This window comes from Mustela putorius, unplaced genomic scaffold (assembly GCF_011764305.1).
Source record: "Mustela putorius furo isolate JIRA1106 unplaced genomic scaffold, ASM1176430v1.1 tig00000139_pilon_pilon_pilon, whole genome shotgun sequence".
NCBI lineage: Eukaryota > Metazoa > Chordata > Mammalia > Carnivora > Mustelidae > Mustela > Mustela putorius.
This window is the reverse complement of record NW_025421293.1, coordinates 15,103,261-15,117,404: the sequence shown is the minus strand read 5'-3', so window position 1 is coordinate 15,117,404 and position 14,144 is coordinate 15,103,261. Positions and strand designations below refer to the sequence as shown.

General features: G+C 50.2%; 1 long non-coding RNA gene across 1 annotated transcript; it reads left to right on the top strand.

The window, feature by feature from the left end:
- Positions 1–2,658: 2,658 nt before the first annotated feature.
- LOC123390712 lies at positions 2,659–4,737 on the top strand. The gene is made up of 2 exons (XR_006605289.1): positions 2,659–3,093; positions 4,051–4,737. It is a non-coding gene; the product is annotated as an uncharacterized LOC123390712 (long non-coding RNA).
- Positions 4,738–14,144: the final 9,407 nt, after the last annotated feature.

Below are 14,144 nucleotides of genomic sequence, written 5' to 3'. Positions count from 1 at the left end.
ATAAATAAAATCTTAAGAAAAAGAAAAAATCTCCTGTGATCTGAATGAAACTAGGAGATCTCTCTAGAGTAAGTTGGTTGAAAATAAAACCCCTACCTTTTAGTAACCAGAGACAGTCTTATATGGGACAGTATGGGATGATCTTTAAAAAGCATTAGTAATCATAAACAAGGAGCACAGCGCTGTCTAGAATGAACCAGAAATAAAAGGAGGAAAGAGGTAGTAGCTGCTGAGCTGCTTTCATGCAGATACAGCATTTCTGGAAGGGTACAGAAGAAGCAGGTGGTTGCCTCTGGGATGGGGGGGGAAACCTGCATGACAGGGACTGGAGTGGGACATCAGTCTACGCTTCTTGGTGCCTTTGAATTTACTTTCTTGCGCATGTATTTCTTATTCAAAAACACAACTCTGCTGAGACTCCTCAATCAGCAACCCACGGACACTGGTGATGTTTTTAGCTCTGAGGCCAGCACACCTGTTTCCTCTGTAGAGAACAGGGTCCCGTTCCAGGCAAGGATATTCTGGACGTTTATCAACAGGTTGTTTTGTTGAGAAATGAAAATGTGGACACTTGCACCCAAGTGTTCATAGCAGCTGTCCTCCAGCCCCAAATGTCCATCAACAGTTATGAGTGGATCTTTATGCTGTCCACTGCACTGAAGAGTGCGCCCAGACGAGAGGAGCACACTCGGACGCACGCCACGGGGTGGCTCTCCCAGCCATCGGGCTGTGTTAAGGAAGCCAGGGTTTCCGTGAAAATGATTGTAGGATTCTAGAACAGGCAAAGCAGATCCACAGGGGCTGGGCTGTTCTTCCCTCTTCTCTATTTGTGTGTGAATTTTGTGTGAGCTTTTTCATAACTTAAAGTGTGGAAACTTCAAAACAATCGTGGATTGAGCTTGGAAGGCAGAGGCTAAGACTAAGTGCTTTCAGACTCTGCCTCTCCTCCAACCCAGAGCACAAAATGGGGTGTCCCCTTACAAAGACCCACTTTTCCACTGCCAGTTGCCTTACAACCAGTTTGGAAAATTAAGTTTTCTGTAAAGATAAATCTTCCCTCCAGACTTTTCCCCATGTTCCAGGACTCTCCAAATACATCATTCAGACATGCAGCCACTGCCCATGTGATAGAAGACATAAGAGAAACAATCACTGGATGTTACTTGGGGTGGCGGGCTATGGATAGCTTATTTTCCTGACATTGAGTCATTCAGAAGTTTAAAATCCTTTTCAGAGGCCATGGGCAGTGCTGTTGAGGATGACAACTGGGACCTCAGAGAGAGGCTGCCACTGAGTCCACAGCCTGTCCCGCTTTTGACCTAAGCATGTCCTTGGCCTTGTACCCAGGGGTCTGAGCCCCTCTCCTGTGACCCTTTCTATAAGTAAACGATGGTTTCAGGAGCCGGCTGGGACACTAAGACCTGGACCCTGTGCCAAGGACAGTGGTACTCGCTGATTGTTCTTAGGCATCTGGGCGGGGTTTTCTGGTCTTGGAAAGTGTAATCTGAAGAGAATGGCACTTGTTGCTGGGAGACAAGTGTAACCCTAGACAGAAGGATCTTCTAGAAGTCTAGGTGTTTTCTTCCTCTAGGACTTTGTTAGCTTCTTTGTATTTCTGTCCTTCAGAGTGTGTTTATGGTTTTGGCTACAACTGAGAGCAAAGAGAGGCAGTTGGGTTGGCAAGTATGAACTAGGGACCAACAATGGCCTTTTAAAGTAAGGAAGGGGAACTCATGGGGTTTGGTGTTGGGGACACTGGATCTGTCTCAGAGTCTCCGAACGACAGGCATTTCGATTGAGATTTTAATCCTCATGATCAACTGTTTTGGGCTCTCTCTGTCCGTGCAAGAGGTATTCTGGTTTTAATGTACACACATCAGTGTTGCTGCTTACAGGTAAACAACGTGCTGGAAATTACCCTAGTAGGAAGTCTGTTTATCCTCAAGAAGGGCCTTGCTCTCAGAGGAATGGCCTCTTCAGCAACTAACACCTGTCATCAAAGTGCCCGAATCTGTCCTTGTTCCCCTTATCCACGAAGTAAAGCTGATGGTTCAGAAACGACATAAAGCCGCTGATGACAGGTCGTGCCAAAACCACCGACAGGCATTGCTAACGCGGGAGCGTAAGGCTCCGGGATAACATCCTGCCTTCCCACAACTGCGCGAAGTGGATGCCTCAGACCCCAGCCCTGGAGCCCTGCGCCCTGCCCGGCCTCGGTGCAGGCGCGCACACCCCGCTCAACAATTAGCAGCCAGGCCACGCTCAAGCGCCCGGGGCTGTGTGCAGCTCAGGGCATCCCAGCCCCGTGCCCCCAGCGCCCGCTGCCCCAGGCCCCCCAGCACCCCAGTGTCCACACCCTCAGCAGCCCCGGTGCGCGCCCGCGCCCCCAGCGCCCGGGCGCCTCCCAGAAGCCCGACAGGTGCCCCTGCAGCGGCGGCGAACAGGTGACCACAAGCCAGCCACCCTGGCCAGCCCCCGCCTGCACCTGTCGCCGCCGGACGCCGCCCACTCCCGCGCCCCGCAGCCACCCAGGACCTTGACTAAGAGCTCCCGCGCGGGCCGCGCCCCCACTTCCCAGTCGCCCCGGGGGCGAGGGCGCGGCCAAGGCTACGGCCACGTGACCCGGACCCGCTCCTTCGCCGACGCCGCCCGCACCGGAAGGCAATGCGCTGGCGCTTCTGCGCATGCCCAGCCCGAGGCCGCGCCTACCCCAGCACCGCCCCATGGTCCATCCCCGGGCTCTTCCCTGGCGGGGGAAGCTTTGCGATCGAGAGTCAGATGCCTGCCCGGGTCGGAATGACCTGGACGAGGTCGGCTTTGTCCGTCTCGAGAGCGTCGGACTGCCTGACGGCAAGTACTGGGACCGCTAGGGTTCGAGCCGTCCTCGCCGCGCTCACTCCCCCCGCCCTCCTAGTGGGGGAGGAGCCCCGAGTTGGGGAGAAGCGCTCGTCGACAGCGCAGTGAGTCCGCGCTCCCCCGGAGTACTCCGAGTCCCGGTCCTGCTCGTCCCGGTGCAGCGCCTACGGTGGGCAGTGAGCCCGCGCGCCCCTGGGTTCAGCCCCGAGTCCCCGTCCTGCTTGTGCAGCCCCTCCGGTGAGCAGTGAGTCCGCGCTACGCCGGGTGCTCCGAGTCTCCGTCCTCCTCGTCCCCGTGCAACCCCTGGGGTGGGCATTGTGTCCCCGGGGTGCTCCGAGTCCCCGTCCTGCTCGTCCCCGTGCAGCCTCTGCGGTGGGCAGTGAGTCCCTGGGGTGCCCCGAGTTCACGTCCTGCTCGTCCCCGTGCAGCCCCTGCGGTGGGCAGTGAGTCCCTGGGGTGCTCCCAGTCCCTGTCCTGCTCATCCCCGTACAGCCCCTAAGGTAGGCAGTTAGCGCTCCCCCGGGTGGCCCTGCTCCTCCCAATGCAGCCTGGCACCCCATACCACCCCTAGGGAGCACCCTGGGTGCTGCAGGGCTTTGGGGTGTGGTCCACTAAGAGCCACCCACGTGCTCTTAGCCACATCCTTCCTGGTGGGAAGTATACTTCTCTGAGACCAGGGGTGGGAGGAGGAGGCTGGGAGTGCCCTTCCTTCCTTTTTCACCACACCCACCTGCTACTCCAAATCAACCAGCACTTAGAAGTGGGCCACTTAAACGAGTGGTCAGTTCCAGGGCGGGGACAGGAAAATACAAGATGAACCTGGCGCATCCTGTGTCACTAGAGCTAGGGAGGGGCTTACAGAATGATGGTGGGATGGGCAAGGACTCAGGAGCCAACCTGAACCGCCAGTGCGGGAACTGTGTGAGCTGCAGAGCAAATACTGAGTTCTAACTTACAGGGTAACAGAAATACTCTAGAATCCATAGCGATAAAGAGTAAACAAGTAAGTGAGGGAGAAGAAACAGCTCTTTCCTGTGGAAAGATCACAATTAATAGACATAGTAGGAATGAGAGAACTGGAAAAACAACTTTAGGCGAATGACAGCATAGTAATTGCAAGCCAGATCTCATAGATGCTAAGACTAGTGGGCAAAAGTTTTGAGACCGATTATTGCCTCAAATCTCTCTCCCAAGATACTTATTAACAGGGACAAAGAGTAACTTCATAGTGGAAAAACTTGATCAACACACCTCAACCAGGTAATTAAGGTATACAACGACAGCATCAGCCCCCGACGTCCTAATGCATCGAGAAAGATGCAGCAGCACTCCTGTGGTTTTCTTGCCAAAAATGTATCCCCTCAATTAGATCATGGGAAAACTTCAGAGAAATCCAAGCAAGGACGTGGTACAGCGTAACTGAGTACTCTTTAAAAGGGCCAAGCTCCCAAGAGAAGGAAATTCTGAGGAACTGTCCCAGGCTGGAGGTGTCTAAGGAGAATGACAACTGAATGCAATGTGGGGTTGCAGTTTGGCTTGGACTAGGAACAGTACTACTGTGGAAAACCATGAAATCTGAGTGAAGTCTGTAGTATAGCTGACAGTATCTGCCGTGGACTGAATGTTTGTGTGTTCCTGGAACTTCATCTATTGAAACCTAATCCCCAGTGTGATGGTGTTAGGAGGTAAGGCCTTTGGGAAGTGCTTAGATCATGAGAATGGAACCCTGATGAATGGCTTCAGTACCCTTGGAAAGGAGCTGAGAAAAGACAGCTGTCTGTGAACCCAAAAGTGGACTTTCACCAGGCACCAAATCTGCTTATACCTTGGTTTTGGACTTCCTGCCTCCAGAACTGCAAGAAATAAATTGTTTTTTAAGCACCTGGCCTGTGTTATTTTCTTACAGTGGCCCAAACAGACCAAGACAGTATTACACCAGAATTAATTACCTGGCTTTGATGTTTGTACCATAGATACACAAGATATTAACCTTAGGAGAAACTGGGCAAAAAGCATTTGGGAACTCCCTGTGACTTTTTTTTTTTTTTTTTTTTTTTTTTTTTTGCCAAATATAGGTGGGATAGGGTGAATTCATCCCTCTGCTAGACCAGGTGAGCAAGGGATAGTCTCGCTTGTGTCCCAGGAGGGCAAGCTGATGAGAAGCTCGGACAGGTGCCCCTTCATGAACTCCCTGGTGCCCAGTGTGCCTCTGCTAGCTTGTCTGGTACAAACGTCCCGAGCAGGAACAGGCTTGGCAAATCAGAGCAGCAAGGAAGCCAGATGAGCAGGAGGAAGATTGCAGGAGGCGAGCTTGGACAGACAGCAAGCATCAGATGGGTGAGGCCCCATCAGGTGAGGTTAGAGAAGGTATTCTTTCTCATTCTACCCCTTCACATCTCCCATCTCCATTTTTTAATATTTGGCAGACAGAGATCACAAGTAGCTGGGCGTGGGGGAAACAGGCTCCCTGCTGAGCAGAGAGCCTGATGCGGGGCTTGATCCCAGGACCTGAGATCAGGACCTGAGCTGAAGGCAGAGGTTTTAACCCACTGAGCCACCCAGGCACCCCTCCCAACTCCGTTTAGTACTGGGTTTTTCTCAGTTACCTGTGTAGCATTGTGTAACACTTAGAACTTAAACCGCTGTATCTTGTCCAGCAGCATGGGACAGTATCTGCCCTCTCGTACCACAGAACACAGGGACCCATCCTTGACCGTCTGCCCTGCTTCCACCCGCCTCCCAGCTCACGTCACCTAGATTTTGGCTTGCACATTGTCAACGTTGCTGCCGGTCATTAGAACAGATTGAAAATGATTTCTTCATGCTTTATTCATAGATGGGAGTCTCAAGGCTAAAAATCCATCAGGGGTTTTCCTGTTGATGGCTGCATGTGTTTAACTTATTGAACAACCTGTTTCACTAGCACTTGCCCCTCTCTATGCTCAATGGCCTTAAAATGATTATATTCCATGAGCTGCCCAAGCGAATGCTGCAGTTGGTCTGCTTCGTATTTGGACCACAGCTTAGGTTTATAGCTTTTTCTTTTATTTATTGAGTTTCTGATTGCCTTTATTTTTTTGTCATTGACAAAAGAGTGTGCCTTCACCATATCCTCACATTGACCAGCCTCGTGCTAAATCTTGCCCCAAATGTTCTCCTTTTCCCCTGGAGTTTTATGTCTCAGAACCCTCCAGCCTCTGCCATTCAGGCCTGCTCCCCAACCATCACTTTGGGCATCACCCCGCAGGCCTCCAGACTGCTCCACTGGTCCCGTGCTTTCCCTGTTCTTGGTGTCCCTTGTTCTGTGAAGTACATCGCAAGCATGTCCTCAGAAAGGGGTGTCTGTACCAAAAAGACCTTTAACTTGCCCTCATAGCCAAACATAGACCTCTAGATCCCAAATTTGCCTCTAGAATTGTGATGGCACAGCTCCATTAGCGTCTTGCTGTTGACAGTTTGATGATCCTTCCTTTCTAGGAGTCATGAGTTTTACTTCTGGATGCTGTTAATCCTTTTCCCCTAATATTCTGAAATTTCACAAGAACACTTCTAGATGGGATCTTTTCTTCGTTCACTCTGCTCTGTGCAGGAGGGGCCCTTTCTCCTAGTTCCCTCCATTCTCTGGTTCTAGAACGTCTGTGTGCATGGTGTTGAACTGGTCCCCCTTGATGAAGTTTTATTTATTTTTTATAAAGATTTTATTTATTTATTTGACAGAAATCAAGTGGCAGAGAGAGAGAGAGAGAGGAGGAAGCAGGCTTCCTGCCGAGCAGAGAGCCCGATGCGGGACTCGATCCCAGGACTCTGGGATCCTGACCTGAGCCAAAGGTAGAGGCTTAACCCACTGAGCCACCCAGGGGCCCAAAGTTTTAAAATGTAAGTAAGGTCCAGAGTCGACGACCAAGAAAGAATTCTTGAGATGTGTTGGTGCAGAATAGTGGTTTATCAAAGCACAGGGACAGGACCCATAGGCAGAAAGAGCTACTGGCCCTCGGTCCCCTGGAGTGGCTGTTTATATTCGCAAGAGTTGGGGAGGTGAGGACAAAGGGGGTGTTCAGAAGGGCTGTCATGTGGTAAAGAAGACTCTGGATACTGGAGGCCTGGTTATTGTCAAGCCAAGTTGTGGGGTTTTTAAAATTTTTATTCTAATGAGATACCAACATGAAGACAGTTGGGAGTCTTCTAGAAGTTAGGCTGTTGTAAATCACTAGGACATTTGTAAACCGAGGGAGACGGTCCTGCAAACTGAGGGAGACTCCTGTCCTGCAAGACTGTGATCTCTACTAGTTAACCATTTATTCTTCCTGTAGGGCAGCCAGGAGTGCCTGAGGAATGTCACACATGTCACAAGGGCGGGGAGGTGGTAGGGAGGTGCATGTAGGGTGCCAGCCTCTGCTTTGTACTCCTTAGCTAGCCTTTTGCTCCCTCATCACCCTCACTCCTGTCGTTTCTCACCTGTTTTCTTCTCTTCTTTCTCCTTTTCTTTCTATTGACCTTTTTATTTCAACCCCTTATTATTTTTTTTTTTTTAGATTGTATTTATTTGACAGAGAGAGATTGATCACAAGTACACAAGTAGGCAGAGAGACAGGCGGGGGTGGGGGTGGGGGGGAAGCAGGCCTCCTGCTGAGCAGGGAGCCCGATGCAGGGCTGATCCCAGGACCATGAGATCATGACCTGAGCAGAGGCTCTAACTTACTGAGTCACCCAGGCGCCCCGACCACTTATTTTTTAGAAGTCTCTATTGGGGCACCTGGGTGGCTGAAAGGGCTAAGTGTCTGCCTTCTGCTCAGATCACAAGCCCAGGATCCCCTGTGTTGGGTTCCCTGCTTCTCTTCCTCCCTCTGCCCCTCCCCCTACTTCTCTTTCTCTCAAATAGATAAAATCTTTTTTAGAAAAGTCTAGTTTTCTTTAAGTGAACTTTATTGATACTGGATTTATGTACAATGAAGTGGTCACATTTTAAGTGTACATTTTGATCAGTTCTTGTGCAGTTTTGTTGTTCTCACCACAGTCAAAACACAGTTGTCCTGGGCCCCTTCCCAGGCACACCCCAACCAATACCCACACGGGGAGAGGCAGCCAGAGAAGCAGGCGTCCCTAGCATTCACTTTTTTTTTTTTTTTTTTTAAGATTTTATTTATTTATTTGACAGGCTCTGGGCAACCACTGATGGGATTTGCAGATTGGAGCAGTGTTTTCTGGACCACGGTGGTGGTCCAGAGTGTGTTTGGGATCCTGGTTCTTGCATCTGGCAGCAGGAGCTTACATTTTGATTGCTGAATGGATTCCACTGTGTGCACATAACACAACAGTTAACACTGTTTGTCGGTTGACTGGTGTTTGTGCTTTGCCAGTTCATGTTTGAATGATGCTTCTGTAAACAGAAGTGCATAGGTCTTTGTGTGGACATGTTTCGCTCTTGCTTGGGCGGCTCCCTAGGAGTGGCCCAGCTAGACGGTGTGGTGTGTATTTAAGTACATACTAAATGGCTGATGTGCTTTCCAAAGGAGTTGTATCATCTGCCATTCCCTGGAGAAACGTAGGAGTTGCATGTGCTCTGAGTCTTTGCGGGCACTGGGTGTGGTCAGCACGTTCTGAGATGTGCCAGGTAGCTCGGCGCCCCTCACAGGCCTCCCACCTCAGGAGAAAAGTTGGCAGGAGCTTCATGTCCAAGAGCTCACTGGGCATTGGGGTCTTTTTGTGAGGTATGGAAAGGAGGGAGCCACTGGAGACTTCACCAGATGCCAGACTGAGGAAGGGCACTGGAGACCTTACCAGATGGCAGATTGAGGAGGGAGTTACTTGGGAAGACCAGATCTGCTCAGAAAGGCTCCTAAGCACTTTTGGAGACAAAATCTGTGACCTCCTGAGCCGGTGCTGTGTGGCAGACCTGGGGAAGGAGCAGCTGTTCCAGCCCAGGGCTTCGGTTAATCCCCTCGGTGCTGGCCTCTCCCCCAGACCCAACCCAGGCTGAGCCTCTGAGACCACAGGGGGCACAAGCCCCCCTCTGCCCAACCCCAGCCCCCAGTGCCTATGCTGAAATGAAGCCTCCTCTGCCCACTGCCCACCGCTCTGCCTGTGCTTCCTCTTCCCCAGAAATGTTCAAAGTCTCTCCCCAACTGCTGCCTCCGTCCTCCTACGTCACTAGTCTCTGCCAGTCATCTCCCTGAGGCCTCAGGTGAGAGGGAGGAGGTTGCCTGTGGTAGGATTTCTGCCTGCCGGTACGACATCCACACAACTGGCTCTGTAGAGAAAGCCAGTTATGAAACAGCACATACACCAGCCCCCCCCTTTTTAAGATTTCATTTATATATTTGAGAGAGCACAAGCAGGGGGAGAGGCAGAGAGAGAAGCAGGTGTCCCTAACACTCATTTTTTTTTTAAGATTTTATTTATTTATTTGACAGAAATCACAAGTAGGCAGATGCAGGCAGAGAGAGAGAGGGGGAAGCAGGCTCCCCGCTGAACAGAAAGCCCAATGCAGGACTCAGTCCTAGGACCCTAAGGTCATGACCTGAGCCGAAGGCAGAGGCCTAACCCACTGAGCCACCCATGTGCCCCCCTAACATTCACTTTTATAAAAATATGTAGTACGTACAGAGAAAAGTGACAGAATAGGCGTTGAAATGTTTGAAAAAGTTACTTCTTGGTGGTGGGGATTAAAGGAGTCTGTACATCTTTTTAACTTTAAGAAAAACTTTCACATGCAGGTCACCTGGGTGTCTCAGTGGTTAAGCATCTGCTTTTGGCTCAGGTCATGATCCTGGGGTCCTGGGATCGAGTCCTGCATTGAGCTCTCTGCTCAGCGGCAGCCTGCTCCCCACCCCCCCCCCCAGCGGTGTACTTGTGTTCTCTGTCTGTCCAATAAATAAAATCTTAAAAAAAAAATGTAAGTGGGCATTTTAGCTGTGGGGGAACCAAAATGATAAATTTACATATGCGAAGAGCCTGATTAATCAATGGCGGGCCTGGTCTACCAGAGTGAGCAAATTCCCACAAGTCCTCATAAGTTGTCATCCTATGGACTGACACCAGGAATCGGGGTCTCAGCGGCTTGACAGAACAGCGCTGTAAGTCAGCCTGAGCTGTGCGCTTGACCACATTCCGCGTTTCCCGCTGCGTAAAAGAAGAGAGGGATGTCCGCAGTTCAGAGAAAGGGTGCTGGAAGAGGAAACGAGGAGTGAGATTGCTCAGAGCGTCCTGGGACAGAAGGAAGCGGGTTGTGACCTGCTTAATTAGTCTTACTGTGGTGGTGTTCTCCCTTTAAGAGTCTTGCATTATAAAGGATCAAAGTATGGACAGACACCAGAGCTTGGATGAATCTCCAGGGAACTGTGATGAGTTTACAAAGCCAACCTCAAAAGCTTACATCCTGTGTGATTCCACTTATATAATATTTCTTTCAAGTAAACTATGCCCAACGCAGGGCTTGAGCAACCTGTGACCTGGAGACCAAGAGTCAGCACACTTTGCGCACTGAGCCAGGTGGCAGATTGAGATAACATTTTTGAAATGATGGAATTGTAGAAAAGCAGGGCAGATTTGTGGTTTCCAGGGTTTAAGCCCCAGGGGAGTGGGACCGGAGGATGCGGGGGGGATGGGGTGGTTATAGAAGGCCGCAGGGAAGACCCCCGTGAGGCCGAAACTGCCCAGAGAGACTTCCAGTGGGGAGAACCCGCGCAACTACATGTTATAGGCCCAGCCTGCAGTGCAATCCGGGAGGTCTGCATAAGGCGGGTGGATTGAATCCATGTCAATCTCCTGTGACAGTGCACCCTTGCTTTGCAAAATGCTACTATCAGGGATGGAAGGGGTGTTTCATTTCTTAGAACTGCATGCCAGTCTACAGTTACCTCAGAAGTTTCAGTGAAGCAGAAAGTTGTCTGTGTGTGTCTTCAGGATACATAATAACATAGTCTCCGAAATTAAAATGTCCAGTAAAGGAATTTTTTTAAGTGTAAAATCATGTGTTGTGGTGGCAGACAGAAAGAAACATTACACAATTTCTTCATGATTTCTTCTATTCATTATTATTAATTGCACTGTTAACTAGTCCTGTGGTGTTTTTGTTTAAAGAATAGTATTAATGTAACAGAAAAGTAAGTACTACAAAATAATGCATGGTTTCAAAAAACACCTTTCTTCATTGTTTGTATGAAGTGATAGCATACGTGTGGTAGTTCTTTTCTATGATAGCGCTGTGTTTTGGGGTGAGGTCTGGTATGTCTTCATCCTAGGCTGGCATTCTAAACCCTCGGTCCCTTAATGCCATCCCAGGTTCTCAGGCGCCCGGGCAGCGACAGCCCAGAGGGCACTGGTGGCGAGGACTTGGGGGTTATCTCTGCAAGAAGGGGTCGCACTACACTTCTATTGAAGCAGAAGTGACTGGGAGCGGGGATAGGTGCTCATTTGGGCCTTCACTGAACTCCTGGGCCAGGCTTGGGGGAGTTGGGGCTGCAGGGCTGGAGGCAGCCCACTAAAAGACATAGTCCGGAGAGATAGGTGCCTGGGGTTTCCTAAGGACGTCCGCCACCAAAACCCACAGAAGCCCCAGACCCAGCATCGTCAAATTAAAGTGAGCTATGGCCCCTCTCCAGTGGAAATCACCTTCATGGATCCCCACCTCCATCCCAGGGTGTTTAAACTATTTTAATTGTAAACTTCCTTAAATCCGTGCAAATGGGAAACTAAACATAAAGACCTTGCGCTCTTGGCTGTCACGCAGCTGTGAATCCAGCTGTGTGCACAAACAGAAATTACCAGGAATGATGCGCATACTGTGCCCGAGTGGGCAGTACTGCCGTGGCTGAGCCCGCCCCTGTGTCACAACCTGAGTGCGGTTGGAGCAGGCTGGCTCTCCCCACTCCTCCCCTGCTTGAATCCCTGAGTGGGAAATGACATCTGATAAAGGGTTAGTATCCAAAGTGTATAAAGAACTGATACAACTCCACACCCAAAAAGCAAACAATCCATAAAAAAAAAAAGGACAGAAGAGGTAAACCGACATTTCTCCAAAGAGGATAACCGAAGGGCCAGCAGCCACATGGGAAGACTCTGGACATCACTCATCACTCATCATCAGGGACATGCGAGTCAAAACCACCAGGAGGTACCACCTCGCACGTGTCACAGCTGCAAAATTCAACAACAGAAGGAACAACGGGTATCAGCGAGGGTGCGGAGGAATGGGAGCCGGGTGCGCAGAAGGGGAGCTGGGTGCGCAGCTGGTGGGACTGCAAGCCGGGGCAGCCAGCCTGGAAACAGCGTGCAGCTTCCTCAGAAAGTTCAAAGCAGAGCTACCTCACGACCCCACAGTTGCACTACTGGGTATTTACCAAGAAACCCCACAAAAATACTAACTCAAAGGGAGATACACACCCTTATGTTTACAGCAGCATTATCTACAGGAGCCAAGTTATGGAAGCAGCCCAGGCGTCCACTGATATGAATGTGTAAAGAAGGTGTGGTATGTGTGTGCATGTATGTGTGTGAAAATGACTCCACCATAAAAAAGAATGAGATCTTGCCATTTTCAATGACGTGGATGGAGCCAGAGAGCATAATGCTAGGCAAAGTCAGTCACTCTGAGAAAGACAAACACTGTATGATTTCACTCCTACATGGAATCTAACAAACAAAGAAAAAGAGAGACAAACCAAGAAAGAGACTCTTAATTTATTTAATTGAGAGAGAGAGAGTGAGTGAGAGAGCACAGGTGGTAAGAGGGGCAGGAGGAGAGGGAGAAGCAGGCTCCCTCAGCAGGGAACCCAACTCAGAGCTCCATCCCAGGACCCTGGGACCATGACCTGAGTCGAAGGCAGATGCTTCACCGACGGAGCCACCCAGACACCCAGGAACCGACTGTCAGCCACGGGGTACAGACCCACTAATGGTCAGCAGAAGGGAGGTGGGGGGAGGGGGAAGCAGGGGTGGGGACTCAGGGTGCACCTGTCTTGATAAGCGGGGTGGCAGGGGCTGATGTATGGAAGGGATGACTCCCTCTGTTGGGCCCCAAGACTAACATACCGCTGTGTGTGTACTAACCAGTACTTGAATTTTAGAAGTGGAACAACATACTCCGCTAATAGCTTGCTGTCTGGCGTCCCTCCCCTGGGAGAGCCTGGGGCACGGGGAGCCCCCAGCCTGAGCACTGTTGCCTGGCTCTGTGCTTCGCAGGAGGAGGTCATTTTCTCTGCGCACAACGTTTCTAGGGAACAGAAGCCACCCAAAATCTCTCTTGCCTTTGACGCAGTGACCTCACTTGCAGAAATTTCTTGAAGGAACTAGTCCAGCCAGAGCAAAGGTGGGTGCTCAGGTGGTTTCCGTTCATGGTGGGACATCTCCAGCCAGGAGCAAATGTCACTGGGGGATTTGCGCTGACCATGATGGCGGCTCTCACGAGAAAAGGTACAGGACAACTCCATTTTTGTTTAAAGAAGGAAGTATGTCATGTCTAAAACATGAAAGGCTGTTCTTTTTTGTGAGTTGCTGCTGTGATTTTTAAAATTTTATATTTATTTATTTTTTTAAAGGTTGTATTTATTTGACAGAGATCACAAGTAGGCAGAGAGGCAGGCAGAGAGAGAGGGAGGAAGCAGGCTCTCTGCTGAGCAGAGAGCCCGATGTGGGGGCTTGATCCCAGGACCCTGAGATCATGACCTGAGCAGAAGGCAAATGCTTAACCCACTGAGCCACCCAGGTGCCCCGTTGCTATGATATTTTATTTTATTTTTTTTTGTTTTTTTGTTTTTTTGTTTTTTTTTTTTTTAATTTTATTTATTTATTTATTTATTTGACAGAGAGAAATCACAAGTAGATGGAGAGGCAGGCAGAGAGAGAGAGAGAGGGAAGCAGGCTCTCCGCTGAGGAGAGAGCCCGATGCGGGACTCGATCCCAGGACCCTGAGATCATGACCTGAGCCAAAGGCAGCGGCTTAACCCACTGAGCCACCCAGGCGCCCCGATATTTTAAAGTAATATTAGGTTCCCCCCGCCCCCGCCACCTCATGGGGCTTTTTTTTTTCTTCTTCTTTTTCTTTTTTTTTCTACAACACAGCTTATCTGTGAAGTGGAAAAAACAATAAAAACTGAGCAAGAGGGGCACCTGGGTGGCTCAGTGGGTTAAAGTCTCTGCCTTCAGCTCAGGTCTGATCCCAGGGTCCTGGGATCAAGTCCCGCATTGGGCTCTCTGCTCAATGGGGAGCCTGCTTCCTCCTCTCTCTCTGCCTGCCTCTCTGCCTGCTTGTGATCTCTGTCTGTCAAATAAATAAACAAAATATTAAAAAA